Here is a 23,712-nt window from a genome sequence, read left to right as displayed (position 1 = left end):
GAACGCGGATAGACGAGTTCGGTGCAAAATCATCATTGATGCAGGCCTAGAAGCCATATACCCCCGCACTAGGGGCTCCACGCATATACAATAAGAGACAATAAAGCTCAACCTTATATATCTTACTTTATACTTTGCTTATTTTAAACTTTTTCGGCACGACCCGTTTTCAACTAAGTTCCTCTCTTCTACAGATGAACGTCGTGCAGCGCCCGTCCAGGATACAGCACAATGGAGATACAGGCGCAGACGTGCAGTAGGGACCCGTCCTAAAGGATTCTTTTTAGATTAAGACCCTGCGTAAACCTTTTTTACTGTCTCTTGTTGCTACACATCCCCTGGTTTTTTCTTTCTGATATAACCAAGGAGGAGGCTGGCGTCTTGGCATGTGGCCACGTCAGAATTTTTGCACGTACCTGGACACTAGGGGCTTTTTTAATAAAGAGTGTTGTTTCGCCCGCACTCATAAAGACCGAACAGCTTAGGGAGTGTTCGGCGTCGCGAGTTTTGGCATTATATGCATCAGCTCCGAATCATGTCTTTGGTCAAATGTTGGGTTGCACGGCTCCTGAGTTCGGCTACCTTACGTTCCGCTCTATCGGCTAAGGTAGCACCAGGAGAACTACTGCGATTGTGCCCCGGTTCGGCCGGGAGAGCACCTCAGTAGAGAAAGCCAAAAACTGACTATCATGATGTAGCGTGAGACTGGTCAGCCACTCGATGACCTATCAGAATCTATCGGATTCCTCCATTTTAACGAAGGGCCGCTTCCCGGTCAGGCACATACGCGCCCCGAACTCGGACGAGCGCAGTTGCCACTAAGGAGCTACCTAAATAGTCTCACTGTCAAACTCCTATGGCTAAGTGAAAGTGTTAAAGCATTATAGTCCGGTTGCCTGGCGCTCTGCGCTATCACCTCCTTTGTAGGACCAAGACGTTGGGTTAAGTGTGAAAATGCGTCTTCTGCGAGCACCCCCGCACTATGTGCGTGGGGGCTGAAGCCAATGACTGCCATCTTTCAGATTCTATATATATATATATATATATATATATATATATATATATATATATATATATATATATATATATCTTAGAACGGCCGCACAGGAGGTGTTCCCAATACTTGGAGGCACAAGTATAAAAATGGCCACTACAGTTTATCGAAATATTACTTTATAATTACATATGCTATCATAACATAGCATCTTTCGGGTACTGCGTCTCTATTACACGAGCGCCTTCAAGAACTCCCTGAAAATAGTGCTCGGAGGGTACTCGGCTTTTGTCCGAATCTCGGGACGCAACAACGGTGGTCTCCATCTCTGCCCAGTATGTCTTAACACGGGCAAGAGCCATCCTAGTGCCCTCTATGCACGCTGACCTCTTCATTGCATTTATATGCGGCACCGCGTCAAGGAATTGCTGCACCAAGCTGAAATAACTCTTCGGCTCCGATCTCCCCGGCCACAGGTGACCCATGACGTACTTCATGGCGAGTCCAGACAACCTATTTAGTTCGGCCCATTGAGCCAAATGATCATCCACTGCCAGTGGATGCTCTGGATTGTGAAACTGCGACTAGAAAGGCTTTTCCACTTCGCGATCTTTCTGATCTCAAAAGTGTTCGGTCACATCAGCAGCACTCGCTGCCAAGTCCAGATAGGTATCCTCCACACTCCACATCCGGTCCAACGGAGCAAACTTCGGATCACAAAATTTCCTTCGTAGCATAAAGGGCTTTCCAGCCGCAATCTGTTCGTCCTGACGCAGCTCCTCCTTCGCAGCTCTCATCACAGAGCGCGCGTCCTTGGCATTGGCAACGGCCTTCTCTAAGTCCGTCTGTTTCACCTGGTCTTCTTTTTCAAGAAGTCTACAACGGTCTGTAGCGCTTTTTAACTTTTCGGCCATCTCGGCCATCTCTTCCTTGCTTCGGCAATGAGCAGCATGTTCGGCTCTCAGCTCTTCAAGGGCTTTCCTGGTGGCCGCAGCACTTTCGCTGGTTTGTTCTTTAGCTCGGGCAAGTTCTGCCCTAAGACTCTCCACGGCAGCCGCACCATCTGCGTCAAGCACACACATTGTAAGATACAGGCATAAAACTGTTCTTACCTGATGCCGCCCGAGGAATTACATACCTTGAGCCTCATCAAGCCGCTTTAGCTCGGCAAAATCGTCAGTTCGGCTCGATTCCGGACACCCTGCCGCCTACATTCAAAGGCGACATCTTAGACCTGGGATTATGATCTCCGCGTGCCGTCATTTCTTCACGACGCGCAGAGTCTCAGGGGCTACTATCTACACAAGGTGCATCTTACTCATGCGCAACTGACAAAAGTATACATTATCTAATGTACCTCGAAACCCGTCAGTAAACTTTTGACGGCCTCATACAATCCGCTCTCTACGGATGAAATCCTTTCAATCACCGTGCCCATCAATGTGCGGTGCTCCTCTTTGATAGAAGCTCGCCCCAGCAGAATCTTTAGCTCCTCCGGCCGAGCACCAGACGGTGCCGGGCTCGTCCCATGACCTCTTTCAAAGGCCGGACGTGAAGAACCTCGGGGGGCCGCATAGCCACCTTCCGCCCCTGCCGGATTTGGAGAAACCCTCCGCGATGACACCTCAGGGTCGCCCGCCTCGCTAGGCGACACGGCAGGGGGAGGCGTCCCACTCTCCATCATCTCCGGAAGGAGATCCCCCGAAGACGAGCTCTGCTGAGAAGGGCTGAGGTCCGAGCTACAAGATAAAGGTTTGCTTAATCTTCTCAGATATAAATCAAGGACTTCCCTCATCCCTCAAAAGGAAAATCTTTTCTCCACTTATGGCTTGCTGGAGGGCTGATCACCTTGAGGGCGTAGTCCGGCCGAGGAACTCCCCAGCGTCGGACCCTCTGACAAGGATTTTCTCCCCTGTTTCGAGGCCATGGTTTCCGGGTCGTCAGAGGCGGCTCTCTTCTTCCCCTTAGGAGAGGAATTGTCGGTTCCTCCCTTCGGAGCAGCCTCCTTCAAGGAGGCCATAGCTTCCTTGTCCTCCCCCTCCAAAGGCATTATCTCCAGCATCCTGACTAGCACGGGATCCGGCCTGGTTTCAGGAAGGGGAGCCGGACACCTGATCAGCTTTGCCTTCACTATCCACTCCTGTTTAAAAGGACGTTTCTTTTAGGGGCAAGTTTATGACAATTATACGGATAGAAGGTCCGGGCACAAGGTTGCTTACTTGAGTATCCGGGCGATTGCAGCTTAGGCCTGCGTCCTCGGTTAAATCCGGACACATCTGTTGTGATCCGAAGAACAGTCTATACATCTCCGCGGGCGTTGCGCCCATAAAATTCTGGAGAGCTCACGGTCCCTTTGGATTAAACTCCCATAGGCGAAGGGGGCGACGTTTGCCGGGCAATATTTGGCGAATCAGCATGACCTGTGTCACCTTGATCAAGCTGAGGTCTCCTTCCGAGAGATCCTTAATTCGGCCCTGTAACAAGGGCACGTCTTTGGGCAAACCCCAATCTAACCCTCTGTTAACCCATGACGCTAGCCGTGGTGGGGGACCCGAGCAAAAGGCAGGAAGCGCCACCCACTTGGCGCTCTGGGGAGCGGTGATATAAAACCGCTCTCATTGCCACAAGCCCAGCTCCTCTTGAAAAGAGCCCTCGGGCCATGGAGCATCAGCATTTTTGCTTATAACAGCGCCTCCGCACTCTGCGTGCCGTCCCTTGATCATCTTCGGCTCCACTTTGAAAGTCTTGAGCCATAACCCGAAGTGAGGGGTAACACGAAGGAACACTTCGCATACAACGATAAACGAGGATTTATGGAGGATGGACTCTGGAGCTAAGTCGTGGAATTCCAGCCCGTAATAAAACAGTGTCCCCTCACAAAGGGATCCATCAGGAAGCCTAACCCCCGAAGGAAGTGAGACACGAACACTATGCTCTCACCGGGCTGGGGACTGGGGATAGCCTGCCTTTGAGCAGGCAACCTGTGCGGAATTTCGGCGGTCAAGAACTTAGCCTCTCTAAACTTTAGCACGCCCTCCTCCGTCAGGCTTCCATCGGCCTTGAAGATTGGAACCGGACATTGTCGAAGGTCTGGGGCGCCCGAAATCTGGAGCCTAGGGTGTTGGAACTCGAGGCGACGGGCGAACTTGTTTTTGGATTGGAGTAAGGCCCTGGTCTCTTTATAAGAGGTTGAATACCAGGAGCCCTCCCCGTAACCGTTTAGGACTCGCCTTTAATCGAGAAAACATGCTAATAGGCACGATTGGGTTACCCACGTCCGTATTGATGAGAATCCCGTAAAAGGGGGCACACGATCTCTGCTTTGACAAGACGTGCCAAGGAAACCGCCTCACAAAACATGCTGAGGTGGAAAAGTGAAAACGATTCGAGTGAAGGACTTGGCTGTAGTGTGATGACGCACGGCGGAATACGTCAGCAGATTTGATTTGTGTTAATATTATTCTCTCTATGGCAATATGTGGAAGCTTATTTTACAGAGCCGGACACTACTCTTGGTGTTTACAATCTTCTATGAAGGACTTGGAGGAGGAACCCGCCTTGCAATGCCGAAGACAATTTGCGCGCCGGACTCGTCGTCATTGAAGCCTGGTTCAGGGGATACTGGGGGAGTCCTGGATTAGGGGGTGTTCGGGTAGCCGGACTATACCTTCAGCTGGACTCCTAGACTATGAAGATACAAGATTGAAGACTTCGTCCCGTGTCCAGATGGGACTTTCCTTGGCGTGGAAGGCAAGCTTGGCGATGCGGATATTCAAGATCTCCTACCATTGTAACCGACTTTATGTAACCCTAACCCTATCCGGTGTCTATATAAACCGGAGGGTTGTAGTCCATAGGCAATCAACTCCATACACAACAATCATACCATAGGCTAGCTTCTAGGGTTTAGCCTCCTTGATCTCGTGGTAGATCTACTCTTGTACTACCCATATCATCAATATTAATCAAGCAGGACGTAGGGTTTTACCTCCATCAAGAGGGCCCGAACCTGGGTAAAACATCGTGTTCCCTGCCTCCTGTTACCATCCGGCCTAGACGCATAGTTCGGGACCCACTACCCGAGATCCGCCGGTTTTGACACCGACAGGTATCTTCATACCACTACAAAAAAAGACACTTCCGTGATGATACGTATTTGTCATAGTAGGTCACTTTTTCTGTCATGCATGTACATCCATGACAATTTTATGACAGAATCAAGATAGTCATACATGTGCTGTCGTAGAAGTGTTCCATGACATTACCAAAATTATCATCACGGAAGTGTCAACTTCCATGACGATAAATCGCGCGTCATAGAAGTGCTTTTGTCAAGGGTGACCGACACATGACATCCACTGTAACGGGTCGCTGTTACGCTATCGGGTCCGGTTTTGGATCTGATAACCCGTTAACAGCCCGGAGCAATGAGGATTTTCCACATGTAAAATTGTCATTGGCCGGAGGAAACACGTCTTGGCTCACCATTGGGACACATGTCATCCATTCATTGGACAAGAGGCACCTATGATACATCGACACATGGCACGGCCCAGCAGAGGCCCATTCTGATGAAAAGGCCGGCCCGTTTGACTTGGTCAAAAGGTACGGCCCAGGGAAATCTTGTTAACGGCCTGTTCGTATATCGCCCATTTACGACCCGCTAACTCCCGGCCCGTTACGGCCTATCAGAATTAAGCCCAGTAGCTTCATCTGGGCTGTCCAATATGATTCCAGTCCATTGTTATTCCGGCCCATGTATGGCCCATGATGTCTTTCGGCCCATATCAGGCCCTTCGTAACTCTGGGCCTAATAAAGGCCCGAGATGAAACTAGCCCATAATGAATAATGTATCACTTTATACCCATTAATGGCCCATTATTCCGTCGGCCATTTCCAGCCCATGTTAACTTTCGGCCTTCTAAGGGCCCATTTATTCTTGGGCTCATTTCTAGAATTCGGTTAGTTACGGTCTGTTACTGGCATGTTCCATTTGTGGGCCAAATTCAGCCCGTGTTTACATTGGGCCCGTTTGTGGCCTGTTAACCCGTTGGGCTATTTTCATAGCGTTATCAAATATGACCTATTTAACGACCCGTTATGGTCCACGAATAGTATGACCCATGTTTGGCGAAATGATTATACGCCCCGTAGAAGGCCCATGGATCCTACGGCCCGTAGAAGACCAATGGACCCTACGGCCCTCAGAAGGCCCATCGATCATAAGGCCCGTATAAAGTCCATGGATCCTACGGCCCGTAGAAGGCCCATGGATCCTACGGCCCGTAGGAGGCCCATGGTTACAATAGTCTGTATGTTGCCATGATTATTGTGGCCTAGTTACCAAAAATAGGTTATTGTTTCCACTAGAAAAACGCAGAAAAAGAACTGAAGTGACTACAAGCAAACAACTAAACAAGACAATAAGGAAATAAATAAGCAAGCAACTAACGCTATCCTATCACAACAATTACACATATTACATCCACTGGGCATCAAAGTTCGCCACCAGTGGAAATATAGGGAGCAAAGCAACATATTACATACACTAGCCGTCAAAATTGGCCACCACTTCAAATAAACGCGGAAGCCAAACAAGTCCATAACTGAAACAACTTCAAAAGAGCTCAAGAAATGATATCCTGGGTATTCACCATGCTGGCAATAAGCTTAGCAAGCTTATTAGCTTTGTCCTGTTTGGCGCTAAAATCCTCCAATGCTTGCTATTACACCAGAAAGTATGCATCTGAATGCTCTAGGGACTTCCGTAGTCCTTCCGCTTCTTGTCGCAGCACAACTGATCGATGTCTTTCAGCTTGTAGTTGAGACTCAAGAAACCGAACTAATTCAGACAGTGAGTTTGAATAGCTTGTGCAAGTGGTAGTGGCCAGTAACTCACACAGTAAACCAAGACAGGACTTTGGGGTTGCCTCACTGTCTTCAAGATAGTTTTCCTTATCTATTTTATCAGCTTTGTTGGAGACCAACAAGGATGTCTCACAATCCTGAACCTTATCTGCATTACTTTCGTTATCATTGCTTAATAAAGCACTCTTCCCCAATATTCTGTCAGCATTCTAAAAGAAGAAACAAGCAGACACATAACAGGTTTAGCATGTACTAGTATATGAAACTCATTTTGGTGAACCAGTTCATTAGTAAGGTGGACAAGATTAAACTACCAAGTCTTCTATTGCCAAGTGGTACATTATAAAAGCATCAAACAAACATATATCTATGTCCTATGGTCACTACATTGTCTTGCCAAATCAAAATAGAGACACGGTTCAAATCATATCAGTTCAAGAGAAAGCAGCACTAAAAGAATACAAAGCATGGGAAACTAAACGGCACAACAAGATTTCAGATGGGTACCACAGGTCTACATGTACAACAACACTATTGGCCCAGTTATGATGCTAGTAATGTGCATGATATGAGAAGTCAACTGTATGCACAATTGAAATTGAAATCAACAGAGCTATTTATAAGAGCAAACCTGTTAAAGAAACATGCATAAACATACCTATTGTGCCATTGGAGTTTCCATTGGATAGTTCAATTTAAAAATAAGTTTGTATGAGTAAATACAGTGATACAAGAGCAAAGCAGTATGCACGATAAGAATGGAATCTTAAATGAGAACAATTGTTCTTCAGGTTTAAGCACTTGTTCTACATGAATAGAGTACAGTAAGACACAAGCATATAGTACTTAAAATAAAATGAGCTCATAGACCTTACCACATTCTTGGTTCGGGACCAGTAAAGAACAAGGCGTTCCCAGTCATCGTCCAGTAAATGTGTCTCAGGAGAACATAAGGGAATTTGATGAGTTTCTCTGCCAGTGAAGTACGTTTTCTTCAGGTAATTCCGATACTTCCACCAAGCATTCTTGAAGATAGCAGAGGTATTAGCACAGGTTACCTCATCCTAAGTTTCCAAATCGGTCCTTCTCTATAGAGAAAAATGGGATAATTTGATGTATTATAACCATCATGGAGGTAGAATGTATAGGACAAAGCAAAGTAATTGCCATGAATAACATTACTTACACATAACTCCTGAACAAACACCTGTAACTCGCATTTTCCTTCATCTTCAGTATAATATTTCCATGATGGACAGACACGCACATATGATTTAACAACATCAAATGCGATAGATGCTAAACTATGAATGGCTGGTTGTGCTACCTCCACAGGAATATGTGTACTAACTAGTGGAGTTGGGGTTCACCGTGGTAGTACTGGCACTTTGGGCACTGGAGCTGCCTTACTAACTGCTCTTGTTTGGGAGCTCTGTTGTGGAGATGGTGTTGTGTCAACAGGAACTGGGTTACAATCTGCTGGGGTTGGGGATAGATTGGGTGAAGCTGGTTCTCTGTCCATTGCAGTAGGGATAAAATATGCGAGAGTCTGGGTTATGTGTGGTAGGGCTGGTTCTTGTGCATGTACAACCGGGGTGCTGTCTCCACCAAGAGGTAGCACTGTTTTATTTGAAGATCGTGTTTTTACTCCGCTAGATACTGCCATCACCCGCTCCAATTCAAATGGCTGATAAACAGGAAACATAGTTGAATGTACAGACATTGTATGAGAGGCAGATGCAATAGATAGTGTGGAAAAAAGAGGGCATTAAATAATTGATATGTATATTGTTTAACTAAAACGGATAGTATGACATAATTTCACATATATGATGTCTATCTAAACTGGATAGCATAGCATAACATAATTCAAAAATATGATGACTAACTAAACATGATCGCATGACATAATTCACATACATGTTATCTAAGTAACCAAGATCGCATGATTTAATTCACATATGTGATTTATATGCTAAGCGGAGGGCATTCGCATACATGATGTCTAAACTAAGAACATGGTGTTGAATATTGTGTATATGATGTCTAAACTATGCAATGCAAGACACCATATGCATGATATGAGCAGTAGAACCGTGCCAAGTTAGAGCATATACCTCGGTGGGGGAATAGGACTGGTTATCTATCTCTGAATCCATCTCTAAGGAGCTATCGGGACCCAGCAAGAGATCTGCTTTGATAGGTAGCATTGTTTGCTCTGAAGGCCTTGTTTTCACTCCAGATGTTTCCATCACCCACTCAAATGGCTGATTCACAGTAAGAGTAGTTTAATGTACAAATATTGTCGACAAATGGAAATTTAATGAAGAAAAGGATGGGCTAGATATCATTCAAATATACGATGCCTAGTTAAACAGGATGGCATTGCACATTTCACATATATTATGGCTGGCTAAAAGACATGAGACTGCATAATTCCCATATATGATATTGAAACTAAACAAGTGGCATTACAGAACATGTCTAAACTAAGTAGATGACATATATGATGTCGAAAGTAGGCACTGCAAGGCAACATATGCATGATATGACTAACATCATCATGCCAAGTTAGATCAAACACCTTGGGGGGTAAATAGGAGTAGTCAGCTGCGTCTGAATCCGCCTCAGAACAGATATCTTCCTCTAGATTACAATCTGGAGAGGGGGAGGGTTTGCCATTGAACCCACCATGGAGCGATGTCTGCATGACATTGTATTGCTGCGCAAAACTCTTCTCTTTTTCTCTACATGTTTAGCATGACTGTGTACAATATCTGACATGCATACAAAAAAATATAGTGAGATTATGTAAGGAGAGCATGCAGAAATCTAGAGTAATGGTAACAACCAGTGGATGGATCCAAAAATAATAATAACAGGCTGATGATTGCTTTAATTTAATAAAAAAACTGATGATGATTGCTTTAATATTTGTTTCCCACCCAAGATGAACAACATAGGCATACTCTAGGTGAACCAGATATTAGACAGAGATACTATTCATTGTTGCCTCGATATGTGCCCCACAACTAATTTAGAACTCAAGTTTGAACATCAATTTGGACCTGACTTGGAGTCTAAGAGGTGAACATGACAATAAAGTAACAGGTAATATTAAGCAATGCATGACATATGCAGAAACAAAAGAGTGCGACCTCTCTTGTGGACCCGTGTACTCCTCAGGTTCATCTGCTGAGTCGATGATGGTGATGCCGTTGCGGTGGGTGCCGGCGGCAGGGAAGGAGATCTGAGCAGCGAAAGATGGTAAGGAGTCGTGATGTCTGGTTTGGTGGATGCTTCTGTCGATGGAGCAGCTCAGATTAGGTGGACGACGTCGCGGCAGGAGCAGGACAAACCACACAAAGTTTTCTTCGACACCTACCTGTAACTGAAATAATTCTGTAAGGGCTCATTTGGCTTGCATGATTCTAAAAATGCAGGGATAGGAGGAAAAACACCGGAATAGAATAGGACTGCACATGGGGAACATAGCATTTGTGAACACATGATTTCTCTCAACTTGGGTGTTTGGTTCATAGGAATTGGAGGAGCAGAGGAATGCAAAGAAACATGGCCAAAATAAAGTGAAACCATATGAAAGCGTGTACAGTTAGGGGCTGTTTGGTTCCCAGCCACACTTTTCCACGCCTAACCTTAGGCAAGTTTGACCAAGTTAGGTAGGTGTTTGGTTCTAGCCACACCTAAGGCAAGGATTATTTATGAGCAGTGAACCCCACATGTCGTAGACACAAAAAGTGTGGCAAGATTCCCTTAGCAAGCCCAAGTGTGGCTAACAATTTGAGCAACTCAACGAAGGCAAGTGTGGAAAAAATCATGTGGCAATATATGGCAAAGATAGTCACAATCCAAACAGCCCCTTAGAATGTTATTCTGCCACTAATGCACTTGGTCTTGTTTTCATGCATAGGATTGGTCGCTGAAGAAGTTGAGGTACAGGTGGCTCTGAACTTGACATGAATGTAGAGTAATTAGTGATGCGACAACTGTACAACCTCTTTGCCGTAGCCGTGTCGACCTCAGCATCATTGGGTTGGTCGCTGAAGAAGTTGAGGCAGAGGTGGATGTCGGAGGTGTGGAGGAAGATCTGAGGAATCTGTAGATGGCGACCAGGGCACGACTCTCTTGTGATGGATCGTTCCGTCGTTGGAGCAGCTCCGGTGAGCCGTAAGAAGTCAAGGCTGAAGCAGCACAAGACATACGTCATTAATCTCAAGTGGGATTCTAATAGCATCTCCAATAGATGATGTAAAATGCATTACCAAAAAAGTGATAGATGTAAAATTTACATCACCAAAAACCACCTAACTACAATAGATAAGGTAAAAACTATTGACTCCGAACTTAACTGTCGAAACTGAAATTTACTGTGGAATCTGAATGTTACTGTCAAAACTGAACGCAATGGTAGCACAGAGGCACTTCACATGGGATAGTTTAGGGAGGGCCTGCAGTTCATCTACAACCTGCACCCCCCTGAGCCGCCAGCCACCATCGGCCGAACCCCGAGCCGCTTTGCCGCCTCGAAACAACTCCCCATCGCTGGTCCGCCACCGCCCCGAAACAACTCCCCACCGCTGGTCCGCCGCCGCCCCGGCCAGCCCTCTAGCCCCCCCCCACGCGCCAAGCTTTTTCTCCGGCGATCCCCATGCCACCATCCCACCACCACGCCCCCACCGCCGGCGAGCAGCACCCCACCCAGAACCCTAAGATAGATAGTGGGTTACCTCTCCGGCGAGTCCCCCTCCCCGCTGCGGGTGGTTCTTCCTTAACTCCAGCGAGACCCCTGTCGTGGTTCTAAGCCTGACAGTAGAGTGGGGGGGTAGGTTTGGAGAGGAAAGGTCCTAGCTATGGAGAGGTTGTAAACACAAGAGATGTACGAGTCCAGGCCCTTCTCGGAGGAAGTAAAAGCCCTACGTCTCGGAGCCCGGAGGCGGTCGAGTGGATTATATGTATATGAGTTACAAGATGCCGAACCCCTCTACCTGTGGAGGGGGTGGCTTATATAGAGTGCGCCAGGACCCCAGCCAGCCCACGTAGGAGAGGGTTTAAGGTGAGTTAAGACCGGGGCGTTACTGGTAACGCCCCACATAAAGTGTCTTTACTATCATAAAGTCTACTTAATTACAGGTCGTTGCAGTGCAGAGTGCCTCTTGACCTTCTTGTGGTCGAGTGAGTCTTCGTGGTCGAGTCCTTCAAGTCAGTCGAGTGAGTCCCTCGTTGGTCGACTGGAAGGTGACCTCTCCTAAGGGTGTCCTTGGGCAAGGTACTTAGATCAGGTCTGTGACCCTACCCTAGGTACATGACCCCATCATTAGCCCCCGAATGGATTGAGGCTTCGAGTGAGGAAGGAGTTGATGTTATTTCCGATTAACTTTTGCACACTGGTCGTGCGTTGTTCTGGACCAAAGAATCTCTTCGTTGATAGTGACCAACTTGTCTTCAGTCGACTCGATCCATTCTCTTCTTTCGTCGAGTGATCTTTCGGGCTTTGACGATTTCCGAGCGACGGATCGCAGGAAATCCCGCGTCTGACAGACCGGTCTGCCGTTCGCGGATTCCGCGGGATGCGAAATTTGGGGAAGCGCGCGAAACGGAGCGGACCGCGGCGTTCGGATGGGATGGGATATAGACGCCTCGATCCCCGCGCCGCTTTCTTCGCCACGTATCCCGCCTGCATAACTTTTCCTGGATATGATTAGATCGACCGGGCCCACCTGTCATCCACTCGGAAGGGACCTTATAAATGCGCCCGGCGAGGGTTTTTTGTACAGTGCCTCAGCATTCTCTTTCTCTGCTCCCTTCGTCTCCGCCCGACGCGCTAGCTCTCGCCTCCGCCCAACCTCTCCTCGCGCGTCTCGCCGGCAACCATGGCCAAGGAGAAGACGGCGGCGCTAGAACGCGCGAAGAAGGCGTCGGCGACGGAGAAGGCGAAGAGGAGATCCACCAGCCGCGGCGGGTCTTCGTCTAGATCTCGCCTGCCGAAGGGCTGGGTCCAAGGAGATTGGATCCAGTCGACCATCACGGAGAAAGATCTCCTCGACATGGCCAATGAGGGCTTGATCCCCCATGGAGCTGCGAGGCTTCCGGGGAAGGAGTGGCAGCCCCAGCCAGAAGAGGGTGAGTGCGTGCTCTTGGCCACCCATGTTGATCGTGGATTTTCTTTGCCGCCGAGTATTTTCTTCCGTGGTTTCTTGAACTTCTTTGGAGCGCAGCTCCACCACTTTACCCCAAATTCTATCGCCTATCTTGCCGCGTTCGTGTCCATGTGTGAGGGTTTTCTGGGCTATCGACCGCACTGGGGCTTGTTCAAGCATATATTCACGTGTCGCTCTCAGACCGTGAAGAAGGCGAGCCCAGGCGACGAAAGAACCCGAGTCGTCCAAATGTGTGGGGGCCTGGGGATCCAGGTGAGGAATAAGAGCACCTTCCCAGCCATGACTTTTCCCGAGTCAGTCAGAGGCTGGCAGTCGACCTGGTTCTACTGCCAGGATCAGTCGACGCCGGGGCAGTCGAGTGGACTCCCTCAGTTTACCATGGACCGAGTGAACAAGCCCTCCTCTCTGAAGTTGATTCCGGAGGATAAAGCTGATGTGAAAATGTTGATGGAGCACGTGGTAGAGTTGGTTCGGGAGGGAGTGACGGGCATGGATCTCCTGGAGGTTTTCCTTAGGCGTCGTATCCAGCCCCTTCAGTTCCGGAGCCACTGCATGTGGTTGTACTGTGGGACTGAAGACGAGACTCGAGTCCATCCAGAAGCAGTCAACGATGTCACTCTGGAAAGATGGATGGCCGCCGTTACCGGAAACAAGGATAACCCACGCGGAGCCAGAAGGATTCCTCCACTCGACCACAACAGTGATCCAAACAAGGTATGCCTGCTCTGCTCTCCATTGTGTTCTTGTCATATTCATTTCTGTTTATTCTGCCAATTGGTCGATTGATCCTTGTCTTGATGTCTATCAGGCCCTCACCGAGCTGTACTCGATGCCCAATGGAGCACAGGCTCCGACTGAGGAGGGTGAGGCGAGTGGGGGCGAGAGCCAGGAGGAGGAGGAATGGGACTCGGACGTTGCTGAGGATGATGATGACGATGACGACGATGACGGTGATGAAGATGACGCTGAAGACGAGGAAGAAGAGGAGGAGGAGGTCGTACCACCACGCTCAGAAAGGCGGTCGAAGCTTGTCCACGACCCTTCGACTGAATGTGGCAAGGGGGTTGCGACCGTTGCACAGTCGACCAAGCACCCTCGGACCACCTCTCCGGCGCCGACTGAAAAGGCGCCGAAGCAGCCCCGGGCGGCTCCGTCGAAGCCGACCAAGCTCCTGCCGAAGATGAAGGTGTCCATCCCCACCATATCAGGGTAATCATGCTGCTTAAGTCTTCTTATTTTGTGTGAACTTTGTCTCTGGTTGACGCTGAAGTTAGTCGACTGATTCTTTGGAGTTGCAGTGCTGCTACTTCTGAGACCTCAGCCCGGGCTGATGACCATGAGATGGAGGACGCAGCAACCTCAAAACCAGGTACTATATTCTTAACGCCGTTTTTAGTCGACTGACTCATGATCTCTAATCCTGATTCTTCTCTGTAGCTCCACCCAATGTTGTTATCACTCTCCCTGATGATGATGAGGATGAGGAACCGCTGAAGCGCAGAAAGAGTAGGAAAGCGTCTGCCAGCAGGGTGCCCCAGGATGTGACGGCACCTGAGACTCTGATTGCGGAGGAAGAGAATACCACTCGACACACTGTGTCCTTCGCAGATCCACTGACGAGTGCTCAGCAGCCCTCCCTCTTCACGACGCACCACGTCCCAGAGGACCAAGTTGGCGCCGCGAAGGAGGCGATACGCCAGGCAGAGATCATGATGGAGCAGTTAAGGACCATCCGGGATGCGAGCCAGGCAGCTTACGACGCCAGTTCCGCCCTTCAAAGCAATGTTCAGGTCAGTCGACCACCGCCTGTTCTGTTAGGATATGCTATCAAAAACTTTTCTTTCTAGAATTTATAGTAGTCACCCACTGGTTGTGTCGATTCAGACTCCGTGTTAGCGGGAGCACGCTGAGTGCACCCGCTGGGTGTAGTCCCCAAGGCTAAGGTCGACTGCTGGCAGTCGGCCTTAGGCTTTATAATTTCAGGCTTTCCGTCATTCGACTATGTCGAATGGATTTCGCAAACTGGTCGACTGGTCGACTCTGTCTTCAATAGGATTAGTGGGGGCACGCTGAGTGCACCCACTGGGTGTAGTCTCCAAGGCTAAGGTCGACTGCTGGTAGTCGGCTTTAGGTTTTATAATTTCAGTCTTTGCGTCATTCGAGTATGTCGAATGGATTTCGCAAACCGATGGGGGCACGCTGAGTGCACCCACTGGGTGTAGTCCCCGAGACTGTGGTCGACTGCTTGCAGTCGATTACAGTCTTAAAGAATACATCTCTCTCTTTTTTTTTGAGGTCGACTGGTCGACTCTATCTTCGATAGGATTAGTGGGGGCACGCTGTGTGCACCCACTGGGTGTAGTCCCCGAGACTATGGTCGAATGCTTGTATTCGGCTGTAGTCTTAGAAACGTGTGATTTTTCCTTTTTCACTCGGAAGTGAATTATATTTGACATTTAGTCGATTGGTTCTTCGCAGAACTCCTGTGATCTTGTGGCTCGCTACTCTGAGCTGGAAAACAAGCACGTTCAGCTCGAGCTGAACTTGAAGCTGGTTCAGGAGAAACTGACGAAGGCAAAGGAGGAGACCGAAGGTATGTTTGGTGAGACCTTGACGACTGCTTTTCCCTTTGTTTGTTTCAAAATCTGATCTTGCTGTAACTTGCAGGTAAGGTAAGGGAGGCCCAACAGAAGAAAGACCTTGAACTTGCTGAGAAGATCAAGCTTGCTGACGAGAAGTTAGCTTCAATCACCAAGCTTGAACAAGACAATACCAATCTGAAAGCTGCTCTTGGGATCGCCAACAAGGAGGTCAGTCGACTGAAAACTGATAAAGCTGCCCTGACCGACCAAGTCAGTAAGTTGACTGGGAAGAAAAATGATCTGGAGGCCTTCCTGAGTGGTCTTGCCAAGAAGCTGTTTCTTATGCTTGAAGGTAAACCTCTATGCTAGGCAATTATTTCCAATCGTGGTTTTTCCATTCGACCATCACCTTGACTCGGTGATCGTCCTTGCAGAATTTTGTCAAAACTTTGAAGAAGAAACTAGCCGGCTGGAACCAAACCTCGACCCCGTCAATTCTCTGGTGAACGACGAAGTTGCCATGAATGTTTTCCGACTGGAGTCCCGTGTTGCAGCTGCCGTGGACTATCTTGCAAGGCTGAAGGTTGCCACATCTCGCATCGACTCGACGCTCTGGCCCGGGGAGGCACTTCAGAATGACCTTGAGTCACTGATGGCTCGCTTGAACACGATCCCTGGTCGAGTGCAGGAGTGGAAGAAGTCCTCGGCTCGGTGCGGTGCAGATGTTGCTCTGTGTCTAGCCCGAGTCCACTGCAAAGATGCGCGAGAAGAGAAGCTGGCGGCCCTCCGGGTGGCCAACACCAAGAAACACGACTTCAGGTCCTTTATGGAAACTTTCCTTGCGGCTGCCACTCGGATCGCAGACGGAATTGATCTTGATGAGTTTGTTGCACCTTCCAGCCCTCCGCAGGAGGGGTAAAAAACTTCTTCTAAGCTCGACGCTTTAAATTTGCCTCGGTATGCCGAGTGGAATTGTAACCGATAAACCTTAACGGGCTTAGCGCCTGAGCACTTTCGGTTCCTTTAGATATCGATTCGAACTTGAATTTGGTGCTTGAATATGATTGCTTTTGGCTCGAAATGTCTTTTGCAGGTTCAAAGCAGGGCGCCTTTATTGCAATCGACTTATTCCTTAGTCCACTTAGGCGAGCACTGGGCTGCGGCTAAGCCTCCGAGTGGAAGTCTGGCTTACCACTCGGTAGGATTTTTATAACTTAGGCGAGTACTTGGACTGCAGCTAAGCCCCCGAGTGAGAGGTTTGCTCTTCACTCGGTAGGATTTTGATAACTTAGGCGAGCACTGGGCTGTAGCTAAGCCCCCGAGTGAGAGGTTTGCTCTTCACTCGGAAGGATTTTGATAACTTAGGCTAGCACTGGGCTGCAGCTAAGCCCCCGAGTGAGAGGTTTGCTCTTCACTCGGAAGGATTTTGATAACTTAGGCTAGCACTGGGCTACAGCTAAGCCTCCGAGTGAGAGGTTCGCTCTTCACTCGGTAGGATTTTCGATAACTTAGGCGAGTACTCGGACTGCAGCTAAGCCCCCGAGTGAGAGGTTTGCTCTTCACTCGGTAGGATTTTTGTAACTTAGGCGAGTACTTGGACTGCAGCTAAGCCTCCGAGTGGAAGTCTGGCTTACCACTCGGTAGGATTTTTGATTACTTAGGCGAGTACTTGGACTGCAGCTAAGCCTCCGAGTGAGAGGTTTGCTCTTCACTCGGTAGGATTTTTGTAACTTAGGCGAGTACTTGGACTGCAGCTAAGCCCCCGAGTGAGAGGTTTGCTCTTCACTCGGTAGGATTTTTGATTACTTAGGCGAGTACTTGGACTGCAGCTAAGCCTCCGAGTGAGAGGTTTGCTCTTCACTCGGTAGGATTTTTGTAACTTAGGCGAGTACTTGGACTGCAGCTAAGCCCCCGAGTGAGAGGTTTGCTCTTCACTCGGTAGGATTTTTGATTACTTAGGCGAGTACTTGGACTGCATCTAAGCCCCCGAGTGAGAGGTTTGCTCTTCACTCGGTAGGATTTTTATAACTTAGGCGAAACGGATTCGCAGCTAAGCCTCCGAGTGGGAGTCTGGCTCACCACTCGGTAGGATTTTTTACAAACTTAGGCGGAACGGATTCGCGGCTAAGTCACCCACTGAGGGGAAATTTTATTAGACAAAATGAAAAGTGACAAAAATTATGGAGGAACTATGACACTATTATTTTGAGGTCCATGAACTATAGAAGTACTTTATTGCAACTCATCTGAGTGATAAAACTTAAGTGTAAAATGGGCGGAGTAGTTCCGCGTTCCAAGCTCGGGGCTCGTCGATATTATGCTCGATGTTGTAAAGACGGTACGCCCCGTTGTGGAGAACCTTGGTGACGATGAAGGGACCTTCCCAAGAAGGAGCAAGCTTGTGTGGTTTGTGCTGATCCACTCGGAGAACCAAATCTCCTTCCTGGAAGGCTCGACCTCTCACATTTCTGGCGTGGAAACGACGCAATCTTGTTGGTAGATGGTCGACCGGATCAGAGCCATCTCCCTTTCTTCCTCTAAAAGGTCGACTGCGTCCTGCCGCGCTTGTTCAGCTTCTGCTTCGTTGTAGATTTCAACTCGAGGAGCATTGTGGAGAAGATCACTCGGCAAGACTGCTTCAGCTCCGTAGACCAAGAAGAATGGAGTTCTTCCGGTCGACCGATTAGGTGTGGTCCGTAGTCCCCAAAGCACTGAGGGAAGTTCGTCGACCCAAGCTCCAGCTGCATGCTTGAGATCACGCATCAGTCGGGGTTTCAATCCCTTGAGAATCAGGCCATTGGCTCGCTCTGCTTGTCCATTCGACTGCGGATGGGCGACTGAAGCGTAGTCGATCCGTGTGCCTTGAGAGTTACAGAAATCTCTGAATTCCTCCGAGTCAAAGTTTGACCCATTATCCATAATGATGCTGTGCGGGACTCCATATCTGAATATTAGTTCCCTGATGAAACTAACAGCAGTACCGGCGTCAAGGTTCTTGATTGGTTTAGCCTCAATCCACTTGGTGAACTTGTCGACTGCCACCAGTACATGTGTGAAGCCACTTCGCCCTGTTCTCAAAGGGCCGACCATGTCCAACCCCCATACTGCGAAAGGCCAGACGAGTGGAATGGTCTTCAGGGCTGATGCAGGCTTGTGCGACATATTCGAGTAAAACTGACATCCCTCGCACTTATCCACTATCTCCTTTGCCATCTCATTCGCCTTTGGCCAGTAAAATCCGGCTCGGTATGCTTTGGCCACGATGGTCCGAGAGGACGCGTGATGACCACAAGTTCCCGAGTGAATATCATTAAGGATGATTCGACCTTCTTCCGGCATTATGCACTTCTGACTGACTCCAGTCGCGCTTTCTTTGTATAACTGTCCTTTGATTACGGTAAAGGCCTTAGATCGGCGGACGATCTGTCGAGCCTCTTCCTCATCCTCCGGGAGCTCTTTTCTCAGGATATACGCGATATATGGAACCGTCTAATCGGGAATGACCACCAAGATCTCCATGACCAAGTCGACCACTGCTGGGACTTCAACCTCAGTCGGATCTGTGGCACTCTTGGGCTGTGGAGCTTCTTCGATGAAAGGATCTTCTTTGACTGACGGAGTGTGTATATGCTCCAAGAACACACCACTCGGAATGGCTTCTCTCTTGGATCCTATCTTTGCTAGATCATCAGCTGCTTGATTTTTCAGTCGGGGTATATGATGGAGCTCCAACCCCTCGAACTTCTTTTCCAGCTTCCTCACTACACTGCAGTATCCAGTCATGGTTGGGCTTCTCACGTCCCACTCCTTCATCACTTGGTTGACCACTAAATCCGAGTCGCCATAGACCATCAGGCGACAGACGCCGAGTGAAATGGCCATGCGCAAGCCATATAAGAGGGCCTCATATTCTGCCTCATTGTTGGAGGAATCAAAGTGAATCTGGAGCACATATCTGAGCTTATCTCCTCTGGGGGAAACCAGGACGACCCCAGCACCGGAACCATTCAACATCTTAGAGCCATCAAAGAACATGGTCCAATGCTCCGAGTGAACTTCAGTCGGCTGCTGCTGTTCAATCCACTCGGCGAGGAAATCTGCTATTGCCTGGGACTTAATGGCTTTCTTTGACTCAAACTTGATATCAAGGGGAAGAAGTTCAATCGCCCATTTGGCCACTCGACCAGTTGCATCTCTGTTGTGCAAAATCTCTGATAGTGGAGCGTCGCTGACGACTGTGATGGAATGATCAGAGAAATAATGAGCAACCTTCTTTGTGGTCATGTATATTCCATACACAAGCTTCTGATAATGAGGATATCTCTGCTTGGATGGAGTCAAGACTTCAGACAAATAATACACTGGGCGCTGAACTTTGAGAGCTTTTCCTTCTTCTTCCCGCTCGATCGTAAGCACAGTACTGACGACTTGTCCTGTGGCTGCGATATAGAGCAACAGAGGCTCTTTGCTGATTGGAGCAGCAAGCACCGGCTGGGTGGAGAGCAGAGCTTTTAGCTCGGCAAACGCTGCATCAGCTTCTGGAGTCCACTCGAACTTGTCTGCCTTCTTCATCAGTCGGTAAAGAGGCAATGCCTTTTCACCGAGTCGTGAGATGAATCGACTTAATGCGGCCAAGCATCCAGTAAGCTTCTGGACATCATGCACTCGCACAGGGCGTTTCATTCGGAGAATAGTGCCGAACTTCTCTGGATTAGCGTCGATTCCTCGTTCGGAAATGAGAAAACCGAGTAACTTGCCACTAGGAACTCCAAATGTGCACTTTGATGGATTGAGCTTGATATCATACCTTCTGAGGTTGGCAAATGTTTCGGCGAGATCAGCGAGCAGGTCGGAACCTTTTCGTGACTTGACAACGATATCATCCATATATGCTTCCACATTCCGACTGATTTGAGTGAGTAGACACTTCTGAATCATTCGCATAAATGTGGCTCCGGCATTCTTGAGGCCGAATGGCATGGTGATATAGCAGAAGCACCCGAATGGAGTGATGAAAGCTGTTTTTATCTCGTCGGGTCCGTACAGACGGATCTGGTGGTACCCGGAGTAGGCGTCTAGAAAAGACAGTCTCTCGCATCCCGCGGTCGAGTCAACAATTTGATCTATGCGAGGGAGAGGAAAATGATCTTTCGGGCAGGCCCGGTTGATGTGCTTGAAATCAATGCACATTCGGAGTGATTTGTCTTTCTTAGGAACCATGACGACATTAGCGAGCCACTCGGAGTGGTATATCTCTCGGATAAATCCTGGCGCCAACAGTCGAGCCACTTCCTCACCAATGGCTTTTCTCTTCTGGACGGCGGACCGCCAAAGATGCTCTTTAACTGGTTTTGCAGATGAGTCGACTCTTAGGCGATGCTCAGCCAGTCCCCTGGGAACACCTGGCATGTCAGCGGGCTTCCATGCAAAAATGTCCCAGTTCTCACGGAGGAACTGGATGAGCGCTTCTTCCTATTTTGGGTCGAGTGTTGTGGAGATGCGGGTCGGAGCTGCATCGGGGTCGGTTGGGTGAATGCGAACAGGCTTCGTCTCACCGGACGACTGAAATGCAGACTCTGTGGCGGGTTTCTTGGATCGCAGCAAGTCACTCGGATCTGCGTTTTGCTTGTATTCTTCGAACTCGACCGCTGTCACCTGGGAATCAGCAATCTTTGAGCCTTTCTGGAAGCACTCTTCTGCCTTTTTCCGATCACCGGTGACAGTGATCACTCCTTTGGGTCCGGCATCTTCAATTTGAGGTATACGTAACATGGTCGAGCCATGAACCGCGCATAAGCTGGTCTCCCCAAAATGGCATGATATGCACTCTAAAAATCCACGACCTCGAACGTCAACTTCTCTTTGCGAAAATGTTTCGAATCACCAAACACCATGTCCAGAGCTATTTGGCCGAGTGACTCGGCTTTCTTTCCTGGTATAACTCCATGGAAGCTCATGTTACTGGTGCTCAGTCGGGACATCGGAATGCCCATTCCTTTCAGTTTGTCTGCATACAGCAAATTCAACCCACTACCACCGTCCATAAGCACTTTTGTCAGTCGAGTGCCTTCAACAACTGGATCGACCACCAAAGCTTGCCTCCCAGGGGTGGCAATATGAGTCGGGTGATCAGATTGGTCGAAGGTGATGGGTGTTTGGGACCATTTCAGATAATTTGCTTTTGCTGGGGCAACCATGTTCACTTCTCGGTTACTGACTTTCAATCGACTCTTGCTATCCACATCTGCAAAGATCATCAGAGTGGAGTTGATATGCGGATATCCTTCCTCACTGTCCTCCTTGTCTTCGGCCTTGTCCGACTCCTTCTCCTTGTCCTTAGACTGTTTTCCCTGAAACTGCTGGATCAGGAGTCGACATTGGCGAGTGGTATGCTTCGGGTAGATGATATTCCCCTCTTCATCTTTCTTCGTGTGGATGTGACACGGCATATCCATCACGTCGTTCCCTTCTTTATCCTTCACCTTCTTAGGGTTCCAGGATCCTTTTGGTTTCCCTTTAAACTTTCCTTGAGTCACGGCCGGAGCCTCTCCAGGAGCTGCCGGTTCAGCCTTCCGCTTCTGTTTCCGACTGGTGTTTCCCTTTTCCGACTGGCTCGGCTTGTGCTTGCCGCTTCGGAGTCGGTCTTCTTCTTCGCCGTTGGCGTACTTGGTAGCAATCTCCATCATCCGACTCAAGGTCATGTCACCGGTTCGACCAAACTTCAAGCTCAATTCTCTGTTCTTGACGCCATCTTTAAAGGCGCAGACTGCCTGATGATCAGACACATTCTCCACAGTATGGTGCAAAGTGATCCATCTCTGAATATACTCTCTGAGAGTCTCATTGGTCTTCTGCATGCAGACTTGCAACTCCGTCAGTCCAGCCGGTCGTTTGCAAGTTCCTTCAAACGTTCTGATGAACACTCGGGACAGATCTTCCCAAGTGTAAATGCTGCTAGGAGGTAATTGAGTCAACCATGCCCTGGCAGAACCTTCCAGCATGAGGGGCAAATACTTCATGGCCACCTCGTCGTTCCCACCACCAATCTGAACCGCCACTCGGTAGTCCTCAAGCCATGTTTCAGGCTTAGACTCACCAGTGAACTTGCTGACTCCTGTTGCCAACCTGAAATTGGGAGGGATAACTGCGGCTCTGATAGCTCTGCTGAAACATTCAGGACCAGAAACATGCACTCGACTGCTTGTGGGCGCATCTCTGTCGAGTCCGCCTCGATGGGCTCTATTCCGGTCGACCAAACCTTGCACGATAATGGATCGCGCGTCGAAGCCTGGTTCTCTGGGGTCGACTGGAACTCTTCGCCCCGTACTGAACTGACGCCTGTCATCTTGCTGTCGAGGAGCGTAAGACCCACCCCTCGGAGGGGAATTGGGCACTCGACGCCTATCATCTCGGTCGAGTCGGTCACCATACTGGTCTTGCCGATTCTCGCGCCCTTCACGCCGCGGAGGCGATCTGGGACTATGAGCCGACTGAACCGTATTCGCAGCGACGGATCGACTGTGAATTCTGTTGCGCGACTGCGACACGGCCGAATTCTGGTCTCCTGCTGCCCGGAGCAGATCCCTGTTCTGCATCAAGCCTCTGCCAGCTTCCGACTGGGAGGGTTGGATGGACTCTGCTATACGGGTCGCAGCTGCTAAATTCTGGATTGGGGTTCGATATACCTGAGTCGGCGGGAAGAGTTGACGTCGACTGGTGTCGGGAATTCGTTGCCGCGCGCGCTCGTCGAGTGCTCGCTGAAGATTCTCCAGTCGAGTGCGTTCGGCCAAATTGGCCAAACATGCCTCCTCCAAGGCGCGAGCCTCGGGGGTTTCTCCTGCGATGGGAGTACGCAGGACATCCACGTTCCTGCGGCGAAGTTCTTCTCTTTGCAGAGAGTCGAGTGGCTCGGGCTGGTACTCTTCGTGGTCTCGTGCGGGGTCGCCTCCGTCGCCTGCTCCACCATCACGGGTGAAGCCAGGGGGACTGCGGGGCCCGTCGACCATCAGAATTTCCGCCGCCGGATCACTGCTATCGCACTCGGATGTGGTCTCTACGGAGCCAGTCGACAGATCGAACAGGCCGTAG

Source organism: Triticum dicoccoides, chromosome 4A (assembly GCF_002162155.2).
Source record: "Triticum dicoccoides isolate Atlit2015 ecotype Zavitan chromosome 4A, WEW_v2.0, whole genome shotgun sequence".
In the NCBI taxonomy this organism is placed as follows: Eukaryota; Viridiplantae; Streptophyta; class Magnoliopsida; order Poales; family Poaceae; genus Triticum; species Triticum dicoccoides.
The sequence above is the reverse complement of the archived record's forward strand: the minus strand, read 5'-3'. Positions refer to the sequence as shown.